We start from the raw sequence: 25,558 nt of genomic DNA on the forward strand, positions 1-25,558 counted from the left end.
ACACACACACACACACACACACACACACACACACACACACACACACAAGGATGAACAGACGGGACCAAAGGAAGTTTATTCTCTAGAGAAACGAAAGAGGACAGGCTCTTAACGTGGAGTACCAGGAAAAATGGAGGACGGGGAACTTCTCCCCTCAGCTTCTCATTCTCTATGTGCTTCCAGGGGGGCCAGGTCAAACTTATGCTGCTCTGTCCACACCTACCCTCCTGCTCCATCCCTGGCAGAAATTAGATTTTTTTTCTGAACAGCTGCAGGAAAAATGTCTCTAGATAAACATTTAAGGTTCCTCCATGGAAAGGGTAGGTCATTTCCCCCACAAGGACACCACAGTGGCCCTGCCAGTCACCACCCCTGCCCACGCATACAGTAGTTCCAGCAGTTTCAGCAACTCAGTCTTAGACGTAAACGAACAGACAGGAGTCAGAGACATTTGAGGAAAATGTGCACCATGGAGACCAAAACCAGCAAAACAAATAAAAAAACAAACAGACAAAGAAGATCTAGATGGATTAGAGTCAATGTAGAAATAAGAAGTAAACCTTAAAAAAGTTAAAGTATGTCCTCAAAAATATGCACAAACACAGTGAGTCCATAATATAGATACAGATCATTACAAAAAGGGATCAGAGAATAAGAAGTAATTCCTATCCTTTAAAAGTTTTTAAAAAACTGAAATTAAAAACTTAAATAGAAAGTTGTAAGATAAGGTCAAGAAACTCTCAAAAATAGAACAAAGAGAAAAAGAAAAGGAAAATTAAAGAATCATTCTCCAGAATTCAGCAGCTAATAACTAGGAATTCCAGAAAGGGAGGAGAGAAAATGAAGAGGTGATATAAGTAAAGAAGTAATTGTTTAAGTTTCCGGAACTGAAACTTCTGTGTCTCCCTAGTGAAAGGGCACATGCCTCAAGTAGGGCATGGTAAAACTGAGCATACGTGAGATCAAGAAGAATCCCAGCAGCTTCCAAAGGAGCTGGCGGGGGTCGGGGGAACCCAGTCAAATATACAGGAATGGTTTGGAGTTTCTTAACAGCAACTGGATCTTAGAAGACAGTGGAACAAAGCCTGAAAATTCTGAGTGACCGTGACTTTCAACTTAAAATTCTATTTCCTTCCAAACTATCAATTAATCATAAAGATAAAACATTTGCTGTTTTAAATTTTGTCATGCAGGAAAAACTTTTTTTAAAGTCCCCTTTGTATTCTTTCATAGCAGCTTCTGCTAAGAAGATGCGGAAATTGTTACCGAACACAGGAAAGAGGTTGCGGGAAGTCCCACGATGACTGCAGAGTGGCTCTAGAAAATGAGTTGCCTGTAAAAGAATGAGAGGAAGTGGGGCTCCAAGAAAGAGGTGAGTGGGAGACAGATGGGACTGATCTGTTTGAGTGAATAGATTATTGATAGGCCTGTGGCAGAGATGTTGGGATGTTTGGGAAATAATACTAGGTAGCACAGAGTGAGTAATTTGTCCAATGTTACCTGTCTGGTAAATGACAGAGCTGGGATTATAACTCAGGCAGTCCGGTTCCAGAGTCAGTGCTCTCAACCAGCGCGACCTCACAAGGAAGTGATGACAGTGCATTGCTCTTTGCCATGTCATTTGTGGTGTAACTCTAACTATTGATATGATATAAATCCTGGCATAACTTGGTTGAGAGAGACTGTTGAGCAGGGTTAGGACAGAGATCGAAATCCATACCTAAAATTATCAAGAGAAAAACAGCAGTACCCACAAATTATTTAAACACATGGAGTTAAAGGCAGACGAGAAACAAATCTGTTGAGGGTATTTGCCTGAGTAGGACTGAGGTGTGGAAAGAGAAAGTGAAAAGAAATCCATTTTTTACCATTGGCTGTCCAGTGCTCTTTGAGTTTTAAATTCTACACCTTTTATTCTAGTTAAAATAAGAGTAATGGTACAATTGTTCAAAATCAAAACAACTTAAAAAAAATAACTTTTGTAGTGATTGACAATTACCTTTCTGGCCTTTGGGCAGGGGAGAGGCAAAAATGTTTACTAGTAACTGTAGGACAGTTTAACTGTGAAATTACCTTGTATATTCCTGTACATTTTCAACTAAAATTTTATCTTGCTGCATTTGTGTTCTGTTATCTCATTCATAATGTCATAAGAGCGAGGATACAGTGGGAAACACACATGCTCTTTTCTTGGGCACTAGTCAGGAGATAGAGACTCAGAATCAAATTGCTCTCCTGGTTACGAGATTAGATGACCCCAAAGGACCACTCTGTCCCTTTCATCCTATTCACAAGAATGAATAATAAAAGCAAAACTTATGCATGTAGTAAATACGTGTCCAGCACTGTTCTTAATGCTGTTTATATAGTAACATTTAGTTTTACGATATCCCCATGAGGTAGGGACTACTTGTATTATCTCCATTTCACAGATGAAGAAACTTATATCAAAGAGACATTGAAGACCTTGCCTTGGCCCATAGCTGATACATAAGGGAGTGTGTGTTGGAATCCAGACCGTTTGGTCTGGATTGGAAACCAGACAACATGGTTGCTGGATGTATTCAGCAAAAAAAAGGAACGAAGTACTAACACCTGCTAGTAAACCTCAAAACCATTATACTAAGTAAAAGAAACCAGACACAAAAAGCCGAATATTATATTATTCTACTTATGTGAAATATCAAGAATAGGCAAGCCCATGGGGACTTGGTGATTTCTAGGGGCTGGGGAGAGAGAGGAATGGGAGAGACTACTTATGGGGTAGGTGTTTGCTTTTGGGGTGAGAAATTGTTTTGGAGCTAGAGCTGGTCGTTGCACAACATTGTGAGTGAAAATACTAAACACCACTGAATTACACACTTTAAATGGTCAATTTTATGTTACATGAACTTCATTTCTCTCTCTTTCTCTCAAGATAGAGATGATAGATAGATAGAAAGTTAGATAGATAGATAGATAGATAGATAGATAGATAGATAGATGATAGGTAGATAGACAGACAGACATAGATAGACACACTCATACAACCAACCAGCACAGTGCACTTGGAAGACTACAATTCCCACAAATAGCCAGGTAGCTGAAGCTTACTGGGGCCAGATATCCACTGGGGATTCACCCACCAGGGTGTCTATACTGCAGCCAGGGGTGCTGTCTCCTGCACTGGGGAGCCAGGAAAGGGGGCTGGTAGAGGAGAGCTGCAGTAGGCTGGCTAGTGGCCTCCCCTGAAGTGACAAGCTGGGAATCCTGGGACCTGGAGATCATTCAAAGAGCTAGAGGAAGGAGCTCTATACAAATAGTCAATTAAATATTTTATATTTTCACAACAAGCATAGCACTAGTTGAATTTCAGCTCTGATTACAACCGAAATCAGTTTATGCTTTTGAACCAAGCAACATACCCTCCTTGCTCACGTGATAGGTCCACAATCACAATTTCATAACGATGGCTATTATATTGTGATTGTTGACCTATCACGTGAGCAAGGAGGGTATGTTGCTTGGGAGGCTAAGTCAATGTCCCTAGGAAAAAAATCAAAGGTGTTTTTGCTTAAAAATTCCTTTTCTCTAAAGTTTGCAGCTTCCTTCTGCACAATGCACTGTACCTAACTGAGAAGTACCTCTTGCCTGAGTGAAAACAGAGGCTGCCAGGCCTCTAGCACAGCCTGGGACCATATGGCCTCTGCTGCATTCTACTGGTCAGAACAAGTCATGTGACGCCCCTCCTATCAGGAAGAGGAGCTCAATCGTGAATTCTGAAAAACATGCTTTACTTTCTCTGCTCAGCCAAATTTCAGCTCCAGGAAAACAGTTAATACTTTTCTCCAAAGAGTTTTGCCTGTCCTTCTCTACGTGGTAACAGTTCTGGCTACTGGTCTGGATTTTCGTGGCCCACGACCTCTGCTTTGTACACTTCCCAGTAGCAGTTTTCTTCCACTTTTTTTTCCATTCACCTTCTTCATTGAATAAATCTGAAAAAGAATTAAATTTAGGAGACGGTGAGGAAGGAGGACACAAAATGAGAGCAAAACACACAGTATCATCTTTTCAGCTGAATGGCAGGATGCAACAGCAAAACATATCCACTGTGCATTTGCTCAGAAAGGCTATTTCATCCTTTTGCTCTCTGAGGTATGAGGTTTGGATCTGTGACCTTAGAATTTCTATAGAGATGCTGTTGGCCTCACCTTTTGTACTTGTGGACACCACAACAATCCTTTCTTTCTCGTGGCTGCAGGGATAGAAAAGAGGAAGAATGACAAAGACTTGCTTCCCAGACCTCCCAGTCTCCCCTAGATGTAAATAATTTAACTATTTTAACAGAGAGTTAACCAATCCACAGAATAGTTTTTTAGGATGATATCCATTGCTACCCCATGCTACACAGATGCCAGTGCAGTTGGTTCCTGGAGAAGATTTTAAGAATTACATTCATTTTAATTGGTGAGAATTTTAGTAGAATTAAGCTTTCAAATCAACTTATGCTTTTCAAATACTTCATTTGTTGTTCAGCGCCATGAGACATGGTCTCATTTAAATCATTTTGCTTGAGTTGGGTCAGAAAATGTTAATGAGTCTCCAACAAAACGAGTCTGGGTGATAAACTTAGGCTGTTTTCTTTTGAGGGAGGGAGTACAAGACTGTGCTGGAGTGCATTATCTTTTGGTTTTCTTTGGCTGTTTGAACCCTTTTTTGGAGGTACAGGACCTGGGGGTGTGTAATTGAGATATATTTCTGAGGGCACAAGGTTAGAGAGAAGAAGGAGGTGGCAAAGAAAAATTCGATAAGTATCAGAGTACATGCTTCATGCTGAAACCTGATCATTACTTAGTCTGACCACCGCCCAATCACAGTGATCTGAGAACCAAGAAAGCCTCAGAGGTATGCTGAGATCACATGAGGTGATGCATGTGAAATTATTTTGTAAATTGCAGAGCATAGTATATAGTGCTGTAAATTGTCAAGTGACATATATTTGTATTCTTACCATATATTGCAGGCTCTGTGGAAAGATTATATCAGGTACTATGGGAAGAGAAACAAAATAGTTGTACAAATGATGTTACCTGATGAAAGTGAAAGTTCGTATGCCCCACCCACAGTGAGGCCAAACAATATGGAAACTTCAGAGTTTGGAGCAGAAAAAGGTTTATTGCAGGGCCATGCAAAGAGACGGGTGGCTCATGCCCAAAAAGTCCCAACTCCTCGAAGCGTTTCAGCAAAGCACGCAAGGTGAGGGAGGGGCGTGGTTAGTTGCAAACTTCTTGGTGTAGAAATCCTTTTTTAGCGCATCTGTCCACATAGGTCAGGACACAGTGTTCCTGTAAACCTCCAACAAAACAAATGTTTTTCTCTGTTCTGCAAATTTTTATCTCTATATGAATAGATTCTTAAAGGTCAGAGCCCTGAGAATAGGCTATCCGGTATATTTCAGGCTATAGGCAACATTCTTTTACAAAAGTGCAAAGTCAGCATGACTACAGGCAACAAAGCACAAAGGTTAAAGCAAATGGAACAGATCTAATATGGAGTCAGATTTGTTCTTCCCTATTACAATAACATGGCACAACAGAGCCCCAGACATGCTCAATTGTTATTTATTTGTTTATTTTTTGGAACATCATTACCAAGACACCACACTTGACAATTCTGATGAGTTCTAGCAAGACAGTCAAGGTGACCTGTCATTTCCTGTAGGTAGGCGTCTCTCAACCATCTGGCATTAGCAAGGCAGAGCCAAGTTTATCTGCAGTGCTCACTAGACCAAAGGGTTGTCTGGGCATGGAAGATTTTGCGTGACTGAGATTAGTCACAAGATACTACTTCTCATTTGAGTAAAGAACAGCTGATGACTAGACATGTTTCTCTGAAGTGAAATAGGGTGACCAAGTGGCTCTAGAATCAGGGAGATTTTCTTGGATTTAAACCCAAGTTTGGTCATGTCATTGTGTCATCTTGGGAATGTTTACTTAACTTCTCTGAACTGCCCTTTCTTCATTTGTAAAATGAGGATGATGTGAGTTACTGTGAGCATTAAGGAAAACAAGGCACTTGAAAGCTCTTGACAGTACCAGGGGCTCAAAAAAGAAAAAAACAGCTGAACAAATCTAGGCCCAGGATTGAGAGTGATTCTTTACTTGAACCAAAGGCTGTTCCCTCAACACAATTCTTCTTTCTGACTACTCCTACATTCTACAGCCCATTGGCGTATAGATTTTTATGCACGTGATATGTCATTTTCTTGATCTAGCCTTCTTGCCATGTTTTCTCTGCTTTTAATCTGTCAGATCCTTAAGCACAAGGATGGTGAAATCTATTTCTTTCATAGTCTCTTCCTATAGTGTGTTTCTAGAGCTTACATCTTACCTGTGACCATGGCTGCATGAGTTATCTTTGTATTTTCCATAGCACCTTGCCTGTGGTAGGTACTCATAAAGTTTTGCTGGATTTGCTCTATTCACAGAGCACTACAGTGTAAAAGTTAAGCACATAGTCTAAGGTAGTAGAAAACCTGACATCAAATCCCACGTCTGCTACTTACTGGCTGTAAAACCTGTAAGTCGAGGTGCTTAATATCCTTTTCTTTGGTTCCTTATCTGTAATATGGGGAATTAATAGCACCTACTTCATACAGTTTATGCTAAGTAAACTTGTATAAAGTGTTTAAAATAGTACTTGGCACATAGTAGTAAGTGCTAGATTCCTTTACTTTATATATAATTTAATATGATATGATTGGTGTCAGAAAAAAAGAAATAAGAAAAGGAAAATACATATTTAATAAATTCTTAGTACCTTATATAATACAAGACCAAATTATCTCTAATCCAGATATTGTCATTTTGTGTTTCAGTCTCCTGGGTTCTATTAGATGTGGAGGAAAATATTTATCTCTGTTCTTTTGTCTGGATGATTTGGATGTACAATAGTAAACAGTAGACAGATATGTGAAAATAAGTACCAGCTCTCAATCTTCTCTACATCCTACGTCCTTTCTTCTGTTGGGAACGTTTATCTTTTGACTTCCCTAATGATTCTTCTCTTAGAATAATGTTTACCATGTTTCATCAGTGAAGCATTAATGCATCTTTTCCCTAATCAGGTTTCACCAGGTCCTGACCCTTGGTGGGAATGGAGGTGGTGATAATTAAGTATATGTCACCAATTCATCTTACTTCAACTCAAAGATAAGATCTCTCCTCCAGTCCTTACTTCTCTATTTACGTTCCAAGTTAAGCCAAGCTTTTTTGTTTTAAATATAGTTTTGTATAGATGATAAATTGAAATGATCTATTGCAGGATTACAAATTTTCTCACACTCCATTGTCACGCACAGGGAAAATGTAGCTTCTTTGTTTCGTGGCAAAATGATCTCATTGTCATCAAAAGGCTCTACCTACTGGTAACAGGGTTGGAGAGTAAAGCCAAAAAAAAAGTTTACTTCTTGTTTTCCAGGACTGGTTATAGTAATAACTGAAACGGTCAACATATGCCAGGCAGTTTATGAACACATTTCTTCTGTTCTCCTTGCTGTTTATCAGATGCTGCCTTGGCCTGTGGCAGAGGCCCGCATGGGCTCGGGAACTGGCCTCTTGCTCCTTTGGTACTGCAGCAATGCCCTTCTCTCTCCTAACACCACCTTGTGCTGCTCTTCTCTGATTCCCAAGTCTGAATTAATTAGGGCCCAGCTGTCCGCACACTGACCTCCACACCTCTCCTGGGAGTGTGGACCCCCTGAGGTCACAGAGTGACTCCAGTTTAGTCCCCAGGCCAGAGAATCTACCCAGAAGTCTTCCACCTCAGAATGTTTTCCACCAACCATTGTAGTCCCCTCTGGTAATCTCAGATTCTCAGCAATGTTTCATCCCCCAGTGGGAATGAGTAGGAATTTCTGAGTCCTACCCACCCTACCTGCGAGCCAATCAAGAGGTTTAGAAAAAGCTAAAGAGCTCACTCTTTGCCTGTATGAGCAACGTCTTGAGCACTGACGCTCCCTCCTCTGCTGGTGCCCTGTGAGCCTGCAGGGAACTTGTGTATCAGAGCCCCCAGCCTGAAATTTGGACTGGGGCCCTTCTGTTCTCTTCATTTCCCCATCACAGCGTGTCTTTTACACCTTCTCAACTCTCTTCTAGCTGCATCCAGCTAGATTTAAAACTGATTGCATCCTTAGGATACTCACAGAGCACTTTATTTATTTATTTATTTTTTGCGGTATGCGGGCCTCTCACCGTTGTGGCCTCTCCCGTTGTGGAGCACAGGCTCCGGACGCACAGGCTCAACGGCCATGGCTCACGGGCCCAGCTGCTCCGCGGCATGTGGGATCTTCCCGAACCGGGGCACGAACCCGTGTCCCCTGCATTGACAGGCAGACTCTCAACCACTGCGCCACCAGGGAAGCCCTCACAGAGCACTTTAAATGTGCTGCATACTATGCCAGACACTGTGGTTACAACATAAACATGACACATCTTCTGCTCCTCATCTGCTGGGGAGGGGGCACTTAAGGGAGTTATTATAAAAATATGTGTTTTGTGTCAGTGTCCTGAGAGAGAGGCAAGGATTCCCGGTCACTTATTAAAAGACTATTGACCTAGATTGGCAGATGGGGCTTCAGAGGAAGCTTCCTGGAATAAGAGTCAGCCAATCTTCTCTGACTCCACCCAAAAGGCCCGGGTTGTTAATGTCTTACTAATATCCTAGTGGGTCCACTGCATCGGGACCTCCTGGGGACCCTGCCATCTTGGAGCTCTGGCTCCAAATAATTTCCATATGGTACCTAAGAGAGAAGTTAAGTCCTTTGCCTGTATTTCTTTCTTGGAATATAAAAAAATCAATCTCCTAGTTGACATCTGGAATGGGACATGTCATAGGAGACATGCTCCTTTAGGACATTCTGAACACTTAGTCACAGAGGAGCCAGCAATGAGAACAGCTGTTCTCCACAGAGTTTTGACATTTCTGGTCTGAGCAAACTATGTAAAAGCTGAACAGAAAAATAAAAAACAAAAAAAAAAAAAAAACAAAAAAAAACCAGAGGAAGTGGGAGAGACAGTAAAAATGAAATGGTATAGGGTATTTCCCCCATGTAATGGGTTTGTTATGACATTATATAGAAGAGATTCGAATAAAACAATCCTGCTTTCCAAACTTGCAATTTAATTATTACACCTCTGGCTCACAGTTGAAAATATAGTCTCTCTTTCCCCATGTCTCTTCACTCCCCCCAATTCTGCAATTCAGTGCAATCATATCATTGGGGTCATTGCTTTCCTCAGCTGTCACATGTTTTGTTATTTTATTTAAATTTGGAATCATGAAATTCACATTGAAATAAAACATCTTGTTTCCTGTGGCTGAAAGCCAGAAAGGACTTATCTTGGGAAGGCTGATTACAAAGCACAAAATCGTGCTTGTGTATGTCTTTCCTACTTGATTTCACCAAGTGATTAGTAGCTGATTATGACCAAGCCACTAGATGTGTGCATATATCGAAACTAATAGCGTGGGTATCTTAATAGATAATATATACAGAATAAAATTATTATCTATTAAAGCAGCTTGCATTTCAAATATGGCAGCTGAGCTTAATAAGAACCTGAGGTTCAAAGTAGAGAAAAATTGCCCTTGGATAAGAGGATGAACACTTGCCTTGCATTTCAGAAGTTACAACCTCTGTCCTGCCCTCCGTGTGCCTTCAGTGTCTGTATGTCACATGCTCAGCACAGAGCAGTGTGCTCTATGACATTGATTCTTGGAAAAATACCCAAACTGCAGACTATCCCCAAAGCAGCTTAACTATTTCCTCATTATCATCTTCTTGAGGCAAACATTGAAATGGAGTGTTTTCTGGAGAGGGTTAATCAAGAGACATTTCATAAAAGAGGAAAATTTTCACAAACTATTTGATAAGAGGGAGATGTCCTAAGATTTAGCTATTTATGTCTATAGTAATATAGTATATGTTTATGTCTACTGTGAAGATATCCCAAGGAGAGCAACCATATCACATCTCTCTGGAAGGACAACTTCTTTTCTCCCATTCACCCAGACTTGAAGTCTCTATGACTCCTACTTTTCCCTGGCTTCACTTGTTCAATTAGCCAAAACTTCTTGTGGATTTTCTTCTAACACAAAATATCACTGGTGTCTGACACCCTTGTTCTATTTCATCCTGTCCACAGATGCCTGATTGATTTTCTTAAAATACTATTTACATCATGTCAACCTTCTGTTCTTCTCAAGAAGAGAGCAAGCAAGAATCTCCTGACCCTGGCATCTGAGAAGCAGCCTGAGGACAACCCTCATTACTGACCTCTAATAACTACATGAACCTCCTGCTCTTGTCCTTGTTCCCCAAGTATACTTTCATTTATTTCTATTACTCCTTGTGCCTGAAGCATCTAATCTTCATCTTTGAAAATCTACCTTTCCTTCACATTTGGCTCAAATTAGCTGTGATGACTCTTCTACTGCATGGCTTGGTAGCTAAGCACACAGGTTTTGGAGTTAAGTCTTCTTACAGCTCAGATTCCTGGGTCACAATGAGAATTATTGCAAGTTGGGCTTGGGATCGATATCTTTGGGGGAGGGAAAGAGGTAATATTGTGCAGAGGGAGAAGCTGAACTGCAGCACCATTGTCGCAGAGGCTTTGGCCAATCCTGGGAGGTCTGGAGGTGGGATGATCCTCTCAGGGTTTTCCAACTGAGACCAATTTGTATGCTACTCCCACCACCAGGCTAAACCTTGGGTGAGGCAGCTTCTTTCAGCCAAAGACAATTCCTGGAGAGACCAGGAATCATGAGTAGTCAACACTCCTTCCCTGCTCTTGGGGGATGAGTGCCTTCCTTGGTCCCAAAAGAAGCTCTGGGTAGCACACCACAGCATCCACTACAGACCTGGTGAGTACACACTGGCCCTCCCACTTCTAGCTGTGTGATTGCAGATAAGTTTCTTAACTTTTCTATGCCTCTGTAGCTTATTTCAAAACAGTGGAGGAAACAGTAACTTCTCTTTTTTTCCTAAGGATTATATGAGCTAATCCATGAAATGCAAGACTTAAAGAAAGAGCTCAAAAATGAAATTATAATATTTATCATCACTGCTACTAGACACTTACATAGGCTGCATTATATTGTCATTTTAAAAATTTCATTATGGCCCACCGCACAGTTGTTCATAACACATAACCACTGAGAGCCATTGAACTAGTCCATAAAATCTCTAAGGGCAGAGATTGTATCTTTTGATCTTTGTACCACCCCCCTCCTCCCACACAAGTTCATTGTGAATGTGTTTGATTTGATATGATTTCAGTTTAGCTCTGAGGTCATGCATTAGTAAAGAGAGATACAAGATAAATCCCCCAGCTATAGTTATAAATTCAGTATTTAAGAGGGATTCCCAACGCCTAGTTTTGAAACCTTTTCATTTTCAGCTACATTCATTACCAGAAAACATGTCTGTTCCAAAAGAGAAATGTCCTGAGGCCATGTTAATTTTAGCCAAGTTCCTTAATTTGTCCCATCCTCTTCAGCTTCTCTTCACTGCCCTTAACTCAGGGCTTCCACATTGCCAGAGACTTTGTACTAACATCCTTGTCATTGGTCACTCCTTCACTCTAGCTATTCTCCAAACTGCAGCTAACACTATCATTCCACATCATGAATTTCATGTGCTTCCTTTAGTTCTCTTTTAGCTTGCAGAATCAAGTCTAAACTCAATGGTATTTGGAAGATGTTTGCAATGGGTTCTCTCAACACCTCCCCACAAATTTCCCCAGCTTTCCAGTCCCCAGTTGGTACCTTTTATCTCCAATGAATGAATGCCAAGCTCCATCCACACTGGCCTGTTCATTTTCTGCAATATATTATGTAACCTTTCTTGTCTTTCTTGCTTTTCTCTTTTTCAGTGCACCCTTTCCATCCTTTCTCCAATCGGCATAAAGTTGGTATTAAATTGATAGCTGATAAATAATAGATTAATGTATACATATTGGAAATTTCCTAAATTCTAGAGTAGTTCTGTGTCCATGGGATCTAAGGAAGACAGCATCTGACATCTTGAAAATATATCAATAAGTAAATGAATTGACCATAAAGCAATAATAGCTTCTAAGAATCCAGTCCATACAGATAGCTATTTACAGATCAACTGAACTTCTGCAGGCTGGGCTAGGAAGAGGACTTTTGTGGTTAGGAGACATGTAGGTTTCTGGTTCATGTCTCAGTCATGACTCTGTGCAGGGCTCCTGGGAGTCTGCACCTGGGTCAATGGTTAAGTCTTCAGTCTTGGTGTGATTGAGCATCCAACTGGCAGACGTGACTGAGGTAAAGGAAGGTAAGAGCCATGGCGCACATTGGTTGGTTTGCTTGGGCACTTAACCAAAGGGAGACTTGCGGCCTTGGAGACACCTGCAGAGGGAATTATGCATCAACCAGGCACATAGTGAAAGGGACAAGCTCATGAAAGGAAAACATCCCTCCGAAGATGTGTAGCCTAGAGGAGGTGAGGGAAGCAAACCAAACATCCATCCTTTCTGAGTCACTTTTTGAGGTCTTGCTTAAACTTTTTGTTTTAAAAAATTATGGTTTATAATGTTCAAACAGCCTAGAGAAGTAAACCCATGCATGCTTCCCACATTAGTTAATATTTACTAAGAAATCATAGGTTAGAACAAATTAAACTTGTTGGCTCTCTTACCGAGATTTTCTGGCTGCTCATGTTAGTGACTATTCCTACAGATAGTTTATAACTCTATTTTTTGCTCCTCTAGAGCAACTAAAGAGCAACGAGTCAGGAGGACTTTGGGTTCATGTGGTTCTTAAGCCAGGGTCTTAGGAAAATGGATTTGAGGTGGGGGAATGGATCAATGTGAACAGGCAGACACGAGGCATGCCCACTATTAACTGGGAAAAGTGAGTTAGATTTCTCCTTGTTTGAGGTGGAATTCCTTCATCTAAACCTGGGCACCCTCAGAGAGAAATGCTTTGTAGTCCGAACTGATGTTTATTTTGGACTCTGTTTCTCTTTCAGCTTTCAGTTCTGACCTTAGGAATGAGCTCACAATTGGAAGCAAATCTGTCTTCTGTTTCTACTGTTAAAGAATTACCTACCCACTGAAAAACCACATAGGATTAACAATGGCCTTGTCCCAAATATATGCTTTGTGGAATTGTACAAATTGTATTTATGATGCTAGCAACTTTTGGTTTAACTGCTGAAATATTTCAATAAGAGGGACTGAATTCTTAGTAAATGAAATGCTTCCTCTGTTCAGTTTTGGTCTGTTGAATGCTGGAAGTTTGGTGGGTCTAATCCATTCGTTACATACATCTGGGATGATAGAAAAGGCAGGCCATTTGGTTTTGACACTAATATGTTTTTAGCTGTATCTCAGATTGAAATCCTATGAATAAAAAATGGCCCTTAAGTTATTCCTAGTCCCCTCGGTGTAGGCTTCTAGTCTTGAGAGGTGGGTGGAACTTCTGAATACCTGGTCTGATCATACAGATTATGATTTGTCATATCTCTTTTGTGGATTTTCACTGGTATTGATTCAAAAATATCTGGTGGCTTCAATTTTCAGAATCACCACAGAGAGCGCTAGTGTTTCATTGATTGGATCCTTGAATAGACAAGTTATCCACATTAGATTAATACCTCACATTCTCTGGATAGGATGGAGAGAGTAGAAGGAAATGAATATTTATTGACCATTTGTTTTTCCAGCAAACTTTTATTTGGCACTAACAAAATGCTGAGCTGAATGATTTACATATAACATCTAGTTGACTCCTAACACTTCTATAAAACCCATTTTGTAGGTATGGAGACTGAGACATTGACACTGAGGGGTTCAGTAACTTTTTAAATTTTAATTTAGTTTAAAAAATTTTTGATTTTGATTTTTTAATTTTTTTGACCACAATGCATGCCACGTGGGATCTTAGTTCTCCCATCAGGGATCAAACCATTGCCCCCTGCATTGGAAGTATGGAGTCTTAACCTCTGGACCACCAGGGAAGTCTTCAGTAACTTGTAAATGGAGGAGCTGAGGTTTAAATTTAGGTCTGTCTTTAAAAATAGCCAAGGCTTTTCCATTCAGCATGCTCCCTCATGAATGTCTCATGCATGTGGAAATACAAACAGCTAAAGGAAGAGCAAAGAATCTGATTTGGGAAGGACCAATTTCTTTAGCCACTAAGTGGATTAGAATATATTGCTGTAGGGAAAACACCTTCCTCCTCTTAGCCCAGGGGCTGAACCTCTCTCTCCCCCATATTTCCTTCTTCTGTCCTCCTTTTTCCCACCACCCAAGATGTGTCATGAACTCCCACAGCAGGCAAACTAGGAAACATTATTTTGGGAGTCCTCCTCAGGCATGCCTCTGACATCCTCCTACTTTGAATAGCCTCAAAACATTTCAAAAGAGAGGATTAAAAAGGGAGTTTTAAAAAGAAGCAGACCTGGAGTTGCACAGAGGCAGCAAAGACATCTTTGAGGTCATTCTTTTTTTTTTTTCTACACTGATGTATTCTCTCCAGAGTGATAATAATCTTTTTTGAAATGCAGGTCTAAGACGGAAGGAATTTTTATCTGGAAGAGTAATATAAATTAGCTTTGACTGCCAGTTTCCACTGATTATTACTTTCCAGGCGGAATTCCTACAAATTCTTGAGGCATGACCTCCAATGAAAAAATAAAACCCCTTTAAAAACTTGTTGAGAAATTCCAGATAACTTTCACAAGAGATTTAATTTTAGAGCATTAACACAATCTTGGTTGGAAAGATAAAACTACAATACAGTTATTTGGTAAAAGTCATTACTTCACAATGAAGTCATTGGAGATTATTTTACTGTGCTTATCTGTCCCTTCTTTTTTTTTTTTTTTCTATTAAACTTGGTTCCTTTCTCCCAAAACTAATTTTATTATGCATTACTCAGTGCACTCTGGATTCACCCTTATGAAAGGATAAAGTGTTTCAACAGATAACCAGTTGGAGGCCGCCAATTTGAGATTCAACCTACCAGGATGAGCAAAAGCTGTTAGAGGGTATTACATCTTAGTCATATGAACTATGTGTTATTGCATATGTGTGGTTTGGGAAACCATAGGGGAAGGTTTAACAACACAAAAAAAGGGAGAATCATGTGAGGTAATGGATTCAAAGAGATTTCTGTATATTTTTGAAAGAGATTTAGGTGTGGGGAAGTAAGAGCATGCATACTTGTATTTACTGAAGGCTTAGTAGGTGACAGGTATGAAGGCGTGTTAGAGGGGGTGAGGGGGAATCACCCCCATTGCACAGATGGTGAAAGTGTGAATCGGAAAGGTGAAGTGATTTGTTCAAGGAGGACTCATGACTTTAAAATAGTGGGTGGGAGTAATTCAGGTCCAGGAATATCTGACTGTAAAGTTGATTCTCTTCCTAGGGCAGTGTGTTGCTCTTTTTTGGGGCTGACCTAAATGGAGATGGGAAAACATGAAGATAAGAGCCACATGTGCAAAGTGTATTAATGGTTCAGAACAGCCAAAGGGAAAAAGTGGTCATTTCCCACTACTTTTTGTAAAATCTTCATTTACTTCAACTTAAATAATATTATGTATAATTAGTTGTATATGTAATCAAAAGTAATCAGCTTAAAGTAAAACACTATATAGATATATAATATATAGCTATATACTAGATATAATCTTTATCCTCTAACGTGTATAAATATAATCACAGGGAAAAATATAAGTACTTTTCAGGGTACTTATGTCAAGAGGTAAGATTATTCTGTGAGTGTAATTGTTATTTTTAACAGAAAATTTCCCTTTCCCTTTCCTATTTAAACACTATTTTTTTTTTTTACTTGTAACCCATGAATAGGTGGAAAAAAGATTTATACAAGAAGAAAGAAAAGAAGGGATTTGGTGAACCTAAGAGATTCTTGAATCTAAAATTTTCTACTTTCTCTGAGAGTAAACCAGTGGTGGAAATTATCTTTTAGATATTTAAATATTTGTTTCTTCTTTCAAGAATATTCATATTTTCCTGGTTGTTATACAAGAAATCAAAAGAGGTTGTTTTTCCAATAGTAATTCAATATTATTAATTCTTATGCAGTGAAATGTCATAGAATGATTTGTACTGTATTAATCTTTTCATTATTAACCCCATTTATTAAGCAACTCATTTAGTCGAAGGACCAGGGTTAAGAAAAATAAAGAAACACATCTTCTTCCCCAAGGCATTCACAGTAGTCTGGGAAAACAGGTAAAAAAATCATATAATTATGGTACAAAATATTGAGGATTATGTGTGATATATAAACATAGCAGTGAGCATAACTGGGCTTTCTAATTTCCCAGATATTCAGAAATCAGAACTGTACTGAACAAAAATTGCATTAGAATATATAGGAAAATTGTGATGGTAGCATGTGAGGAAAAATACAAGTTTATTTTTATTCCATTTAGAGCATGCTCCTTTCTTTTAAAATATATTTTAATAAACATTTCTTCAAAAAAATGTAAAGCAATTTCAAATGCATTATGCCTTCTATTAACCTTGTAGAGTTTCAGGGAAGTGGAAAGAGGCAGGTACTTTTATTATTTCTAATTTATAGGTGAATGTCTATTATAACTTCAGTTACTTCCCTGTTCAGTAAAAATCCTTAAAGTTTTACAACTCTCCAAAAAAAAAAAATCGTCTATACTCTTCTCTTTATAATCTAATATAACTCTTTATTTCTTAAACATATAATTGAACTCTCTTTCTCATTTTCCATTCTTGGTATATATTAAATGCCTCTCTTTTTATGATTTGCAAAAAGTGGCCAGTAACTCATTTTCTCTTTTTAAATTTCTTTTTTATTCCCCAATAACCCATATTTGTTTTAGAGAAAAAACTACAAAATAAGGATAAACAAAAGCAAAGAAAGAACTATGACTGTGACTGTGACTGTGACTGTGTGTGTGTGTGTGTGTGTGTGTGTTTTGAGGATAGGGATTCTAACCAGAAGAAGGTACCACAGGTGTGACAAAGGGGATATGGGCATGGCAGTAGAGAACGGCCAGCAGAACTAAGGTTGTATTTTATTTCTGACTTAGTTCCCATGATGACTCAGGAATTCTCTCACTCTTAAAGGTAGGTCCACCATTGTTCCTATTTCTTCCTACTTCATTTGTATTCCCCTCATCTCAGAGATGTTACAGTAACCATTAACTGACCTCCTTGTTTCTATCCCTGACCTTCAATCCATTCAGATGAAATTTCCTAAATTAACACTTCCAAAGAGTCAACCCCATTGGTAAGAATTTTTCATATCTTCACTTATAGTACAGAATTCCATCCAAGGATCTTAGCATATTCCACCAACAAATTAATTTCAGACTTATTTTTTTACCATTTCCCTAGTGGGGAAAACACACAATTCAAAGGTAAGTAAATGAATAATTTAAGAGTCATGAATACTATGAGAGAAATAAAATAGGGTGACAGGAGAACCGATGACAGAGAAGCAGGACTATGCCCAGGGTCTTGGAATTCCCTCGGCTTTTTGGCTGTGGGACAGATGATCTGCAGCTGGCAAATGGCTGTTTTCTGTCACCCAACGGTGTTGGTGGCTTCCCCTCATCTGTTGTGTACAGAGTGTAGAACGTGCAAACTGGAAGAGGACTCAGCAGTTATACAGCCCAGCAATTCTCAAATGCTATATCACTGCCATGTAACACATAACATATAACTTGTTTGTACAAGTGAAATCTCACAGAAAGTCTGGATATTTTCACAGTTCCATTGGAAAGCTTTGACCTGGTTTATGATATTTTCTTTTACAAATGAGGAAATGGAGGTACAGATGGGGCAGAGAGATGAATGATCAAAAGCTAGATGCCAGGCAACTGTGACCCATATCACAGGAATCTTTTGATACCTGATAGGCTCATTTGGCCATCAGTTTCTTCTGTTTGAAGACACAGTTGCCTTCGAAATCGTTTCCTAACTTAGGGATACGGCTTATTGCTCCAGATGGTATTATCTAGTGTATTCATCTAATTTATTCCTAGACCTAGTATCAGGGAGCTTTTAGCTGCTTCCTGAGACCAAGCCAATTATAGGATAAGGATTTACAGTCATTGGCATTGCACAGTACCTTGCAGGCTCAGGTCTAAATACCTCTTCTTCTCTTTTTGGTCCTTAACATCCTTTGTATCTCACTGTCATACCTGACACATTCTGCCTTGTATCATCACTATTTACACATTTGCCTTATCTTCTACATAAGATGGCAAATGTCTGTGAGTGGGAATTGTGTCTGAATAATCTTTGGGGTACTCACTGAAAACAGTGTCTTACATTATAGTTTGTGCTAAATATCAAGCATTAAATAAAAGTCACAGATTCTGACACACATTCAAAGAGAGAGAAGTATTGAAACATTATGTTGAGCACTGATAACATCATTGGCATACGTGGATAGCCTCCCCAGGTGGCAGTCTTGACAAGGAAAGCATTCATGTGCAAGTATAAGATCTGGGATGTCATCAAAAGCAATTAGTATGATTTCATCATCATGGCATCTGTTTAGTGAGTGACCGTTAGCTTATTCAGACAGGATACTAGGTGCTTTGAGTAGGATTCAGGAGAAACACAAAACACAGCCCATTCCTTTAGCAAATTAGCAGTTTAGACTGGGAAGTAAGAGTCCAAAAATATAAAGATGTGTATAACTAAATTCTAAGTTGTGCAATGAAAGTAAGCGAGGCAGAAATTGAAGGAGTCATCACTAAATGATGGCTGTGGAGCGTAGGGAAGTTTCCAGACCCTGGATTGCCATGAAAGCACCAAGCACTGCATTGAGGTGCCAAATCATCTACACAGACTTCAAAGGGAATCAAAGGCTGGTCCAGCAGAAGCTAACTCAACAATGTAAAGCAACTATACCCCAATAAAAAGAAAGAATCAGTCTTACAAATATTCTCTTCCAGCTAACACAGTTTGTATCAGTTTAGGGTATTCTCTGTCTATGAATCTTATGCTTTTCCTTTTGACCTCTAAGGAGAACAGAGCTATCTTTCTGTCGTGAGAATAAAATGACATTGGAGTATTGGAAAAAAAAAAAAAAAGGTTGGTCCACACAAGGGCAAAGCACAATGAATCAGTCAGAAGAACGAAGAGCAAAACTGACTTTCATTTCTCCTATCAGGGAAGAGGCTTGTCTTGACACCGTACTGCAGGTTTCGGAAGTTCCAGTGTCAGATGTTGTTCCTAGAGGAGAGACACTCTGAGAACTTGTGAGAGTGAAAAAATCATCCCCACACAGGAGGACATCAGCCAGAGGATTCCCAGACATTAGTAGTGCGTGTCTGTTACTCCCAGATTCCTCATTTATCCCTCCCCTCCCCCTTTCCCCCTTGGTAACCATAAGTGTGTTCTCTACGTCTGTGTCTCTTTCTGTTTTGTAAATAAGCTCATTTGTGTCATATTTTAGATTCCACTTACAAGTGATAGCATATGGTATTTGTCTTTCCCTGTCTGACTTCCTTCACTTAGTATGGTAATCTCTAGGTCCACCCACGTTGCTGCAAATGGCATTAGTTTACCGATTTTTTATGGCTGTGTAATATTCCAGTGTGTGTGTGTGTGTGTGTGCGTGTGTGTGTGTGTGTGTGTGTGTATACACACCTTATCTTCTTTATCCATTCATCTGTCAATGGACACTTCAGTTGCTTCCATGTCTTGGCTATTGTAAGTAGTGCTTAACTGTGCATGTCTTAACTGATGCACACAACTTGGTAATGCAGAATAGTGACACGATACAGAATGTGGTGTTGAGTGCATTAGATGTTTGTTGTAAAACCTAAAATTTACAGACAAAAATTCTTGACCACTCAGTATGTGTTGGGCTCTGAACCAGATGCTGTCAGAACATGAAAGAAATACAAGGTTGATTCCTCAGCTGAAAGGAAACTACAATTGGGGTAGAAAGGAGGATTAACATATGTTGTTGGTAATGATAACCTCTTACCTTCAACAGCACCGCCATCACCACCACTACCATCACTGTACTACCATAACTTCACTTTGTTTATACAGTATTTTCTGATTTAATCTAGGGTTGTTGGTGGCTACTGTTCTCCCATTTCCAGATTAGAGATATTGCATTAGTTCAGGTTATTTCCATACATGAAGGGTATCCTAATCTTCAGACAGTCTGAGAGTCCCAGCTATTACTAGTACTTTCTAGAAGACAATGAGCTCTATACATGTAGCTGATAGATATTTCACCCCTTATTTTTCTTAAAGGATCAAAAGGTAGCTTTGAAAATAATTTTTAAATGGGAATTCCAAATAGATCTTGAACAATGAAGGTATGTGGAAGAGACCACTACCCGATCACCAAATCCATTTCTCCCTGTCTCTGAGACTACACCGTGACTACTTTTCCCAGTTGCCCAGTGTGTGACTGAGTTCCAATATATCTACTCCTTTTAGTTGTGGCCCATAAATACCTCCCACACAAGAGTCCTCATGTTCTTCTCTGCTCAGTGGTGATTCAGTTATGTATTGAAGATGGTGTGATGTGAGGTAGAAGGAACCCGGGTCCCTCCTCCCAACTGAAGGAGACCTGACCAGAAAAACCCCTTTTAGATTTTACATGAGTGAAAAATAATCTTCTATTTTGTTAAGCCACTGAGATGTTGGGAGTGTGACTACTCTGTAATGTTTGCTAGTAGCTGGCATTACCTAAGTGATACACAGCATCGTTGGAATAAGAGCAGAGGTGATAATGTTGGAGAACACGGTCATGTGAATTGATAACTTCTGGGATGTGTGTTTAAAATATCCTTCTCAAAATCTAGGAATTCCACCTTCACTTATTAGAATGGCAAAATGTACACTTATTAGAATGGCAAAATGTACACTTCACCTAGCAAATTTGACTTCCTGTTTCTAAGAAAAAAAATTCCTCTTAAAAAAGAAATCTCATAAAATAACTCCCAAGGCTTTTTGCACATCAAACAGCTCTTACAGAACAAAATTTTGATGAGGTAAGTGTAAGGAATTTAGTAACATATGGATTAAATTTTCCTTAAAATAGACATCATTTTAAAATTGAGGTAGAAAAAAAGTTCTTGGTAAAATATGAAAATATGTTTTGGTTTTCCTTGAACCCCAAACACGATTTGAAAAATAGTTCCAGATGTTCACCAAACCCCCAATACAGCTGGTTTCACCCATCTCTAGTTCCAAGATAGAACTATTGGGAGTTCTGGTAATTACAAATATTATAAAAGTATTAGCAGATATTGGCAAAATGTCCAAAATGAGGAAAGAGTAAAAATTTAGAAATAAGTTCAAACTTTGGGTTTCTGTCTTCAGAAGCTTAGGGATGAAGTATATGATCCTTAATAGCTGATGAAATAATTTAAATTCCTTCTTCTATTTCAGAAAAAGATATAACAAATATAGATGGATTAATATTTTAAGAAAACTTCTGATTTAAAAAAGCTCCATTACGGGACAATTTGGTGACAAGCTACAGTCAGTGTGATCGTACAGAGAAGGCTATATCAAAGATCCAATAAGATCACTCTTTAGGGTTAAATGCTTCTACAAATTTTGATCATAGCCAGTGGCTCAGTTGATGAAGACTTGTACTAACCATAGTAAAGTCATGATACAATTTCTTGTTACATTTTTACAAGCTTGCCTGCCCTCTGCAGTCAGTCCTCCTCACTAGTGCAAGAGCAACTTTCTGAAATTCAAATACTTCATTCCACTTCACTTAAATCCTTCATGGATTCTCCACTGCCTTCAGAAGTGAGCTTGAACTCCTTAGCATGGCACCAAAGTCCTTTCTGTACCTAGGCTCTCATCTGCACTATCTCATGTTTTACTATCCCCCCCAAACTCCTATGTTCTATTCCTATAAACTATTTTCTGTCCCTATAATATTTCTGTAGTGGAATGTCCTGATGAATATTAAACTAGGAATTTTTTCTTTTTTGCTCTTCTGAAAGTGATACTGGGAGACCACTTTGATCATCTTCAGAAGAGTAAAGAATCTTTAGGCACTGGATGTAGAGCTGTCAATCCAAAGAGGGGATAGTATAGAGAGAGCTATATATATTCATATTCTGGAGAAGATGAGGTGGCCATGAGGAAGTAGGCAGCAATTCTAATTGTCCAGGGAAGAGTGAGTGAAAAGAACTTATCTATTTCCAGAATTGAAGAAGAAAGCTGTCTGATCCCTGCTGGTATCTGTCCTTAGAGAGGGAAAGAGATAAGAAATTCTAGATCTGCAGGGGATAAATGCTTGATTCAGTCCTGACGTCACGCTCCTGCTGAAGCTGTCATCTCAGAGAACGGCTCTGTATGGGAGACCAAAGATTAAGAGCTTTGAACCTAGGCACCCCTCACTCCACTGAGGCTGATTCTGAGAGGTGGATCCTCCAACCTCCAAGATTCATAGCAGCAGGTCCCTGGCACATCATCATCTTTGTGGACTGTAGGTCCAATTGTCAACAGTGTCACCAAGTGGCAGCAAGAAGCAAAAGCAATAACAGACTGACCTGACCCCAAGCTCATCACTCTTGGATGACTAGGTCAGAGTGATGACCTCCTGTTGGACCATGTAAGCCTTTGGAGTTTTAGGAAACTCAGAAAAATGAGGAATTGCAAGGTGGAGATAGTGAATGTTTGGCTCATCTGATGTGTATGAACTTGAACTAGTTTTCTTTTGAGTTAAAAAAGTAAAAGTAGATTTCTCCCTTCCCTTTGCCCAGTTCTGCAAGAACAATTAATACTTGTCATACTTCCCTGACTTTCCATTGCCTAGAGTGTTCCTCATTCCCCTCATCTTACTCTCAGCTCAAGTTCATTTCACCAGGAAGTTCTCCCTGCCTCACTGAGACTGGGAGAAGCATCCTCTTACCACCACACACAGACATCAGTGTTACCTTTATTCATTGCAACCAGAACTACCTAAGTTAAAATGCCCAATTTGCTCATTTTTCTCCCATCCTAATCCCTCCCCACTCAGCTGTGAGCTTATCTAAAATAAGGAATGCATGTTATTCACCGATGCATTTCTGCTACCCAGCATGTACTTAATAAATACTTGCTAATAATAAGAGAACCAAGGTCTTTGGTTGGAAAGAGAAATGCCCATGCCAAATTCCAGGCTCAAAGACTACAGCCTACAATAGCTCTAGTTTTGCTTACTAGCCCTTGAATTGAATGAATAAAATAGATTAAAATTTGACCAAGGTCATCAGGGAATTGTGTGTTTAGAGAAAGACAAAGCTAATCAAGGAAGTCCTAGGATTGCTCATTCCCTGATGAAATCACCATGTCCTCACACACTCACCAAGAGGAAGTGGAGAACCCCCAGTGCATCCCTGGGAAAATGAACAGGGAAATATTCCCAGAGGGCAGATGAAGGCTGACAGGTGGGTTGGCCAAGGAATTCAGTCTACTGCTAGTGTAGGGGGCCTTGGCTTCCTTTCCATGAGAATATGGTATATGCTTTGGACCAGTGACCCCTCGAGGTTGTTTCCCATTCTGTCCTTTTTCAAATGGAACACTTTATAGTAATTAGGTTTTTTTTTTTTTTTTTCCAGGCAGGGTCCAATCTAGAAAACAGAATCCATGTTTCAGCAGAGATAATATAATACAGGGAATAGGTTAAATAGGTGTTCGAGAACTAAAAAGCAGAAGGGGAACATGGAGATAACATGGAGACAGCAACTGCAGGAAGTAGGGCCTGGGGAAACAAAGGAAGAGGTTAGTAGTTGGAACCTAGAAGCTCAGAGGAGGTCTTAGAGGGGCTGGACTCAGACCTGAGGAGGGCTTGTGTCGACCCTCAGAACTCGGAGGAAAGACCTTGGAAAGCTGAGACTCAGGTCCCTAAACACAGAGTGCCATGGATCTGGTGCTGGAGGCAGGGTCCCCATGGAGTTGTACTCAGACATTTGGTGCTACATTAGGAACGTTGAGGGGACTCATGAGACTGGTTCTGGGGGTGCTAAAGGGAGCTGGAGACTGCAGCCAACTGTGCTGCCTGGTGGCAAAGGGCAAGTTCTGGAGGATGCTTCAGGAGCAGGAAGGAGCAAATCGTTTCTCCCTATTCCTGTCTCCCAGTCTCCCTCTGGTATCTCTTATTGGCAGAAGCCAGATGACAAAGGATAAGTGTGTTGTGCAGAGTCCCGGCCCCAACATCAAAAAACAGATCATGGAAGGGCTGATTGGAATGAGAGGCAAGAGCTCAATAAAAAACATGTTCACACCCTTTGTCTTCTTACACTGACACATACTCTTCTGCATATATTTAAACTTTCAGAAAGGAAGAACCTCTTTATACTTTTCTCTAATAAGATTCAACCATCCTTCATACAAATGAAAACTCTGTTGCCCTCTCACCAAAAAGAGAAGACATAAAGTCCCAACAGTCAAGGTCTCCATCCCTGAGCAACGAGCATGGCATCCATCTGTGAGTGACAGTCTCTATTTTCATAATCCAGTCACAGTCCCACCAGGATATTCTGTAACCTAAACACTAAATTTTAAAATGACCCGACAATACAACAATCCTTACATAATATAATAGGAAGAAAAAAAGAGAAGAAAATTACTAGCATATATGCCACACAACGCAATAAAGAAGGAAGTAAATATGCATGCCTGCTATAGCTCTTGTTTTGTCAGTAGTCATGAGGCCATAGTAGATATTTATCATTCCTTCCCTCCACTCTCTATTCCATGTTTTCTTAGCCTTCAGCTCCTTAGCAAATTTAGTTCTTTATCTGCTAAGGTGACACAAACCTTCAGTCCTCACTGGTGCTGCCATCTTTTTGTTGCCACTGTTTTCCATTCACTTTTGCTATTGGCATGAGACATGGAAAGATGCCCTGAGAATCCTCTGGAACCCAGACATAATTCTTCCTGTCCCCAGTGAACAGAGTCATCCAATTTCCCCTGGGTCATCAAGATCAAGCACGATAGCAAATAGTAAGCTCCTTTTTTTGCATGTTGGTTCAATAGCATTGGGATGCCAAAGTGGTCAGTGGTAGCATCAAATGGTTGAGGCAGGGAGAGCATAAACCAGACTCATTCAACAAGTGTTGGAGATTGGTTTGGGGGCTACTCCTAGGAGTTTGCCTTATCTCTTTGAATGCCAGGCTTCATTCAAAGAGATAAGGAAGAGGGAGAGTAGAAAGAGAGAACTATATGCAACTATACCCCAATTAAAAAAAAAATTCAAAAAGTACACAGTCAAAAAATCATTCTTGAATTTGGATTGAAAGCTAATAGGCATACATTTTAGCATTTTTTGATTAGTATTTTTGTTGTATATGAAACTGCAAAACGTTTGTTGGCTCTCACCTGTGGCATAGAGCCTGTAAACATTAGACATGAACTGATTACGCATCTACATTAAAGCTTTAGATGCGCTAGACTAAGAATCTGTTCCTTGACTTAGGTGAATGGAACCTACTGTAAAGTCCAGTTACATTTCATTAATATTATAATAAAATACATGTGTGTTAGTTCAAAACAAAAAA

The sequence above is a fragment of the Aethalodelphis obliquidens genome, unplaced genomic scaffold (assembly GCF_003676395.1).
Source record: "Aethalodelphis obliquidens isolate GAN/ISIS:26980383/991018 unplaced genomic scaffold, ASM367639v1 scaffold24, whole genome shotgun sequence".
Taxonomy (NCBI): Eukaryota; Metazoa; Chordata; class Mammalia; order Artiodactyla; family Delphinidae; genus Aethalodelphis; species Aethalodelphis obliquidens.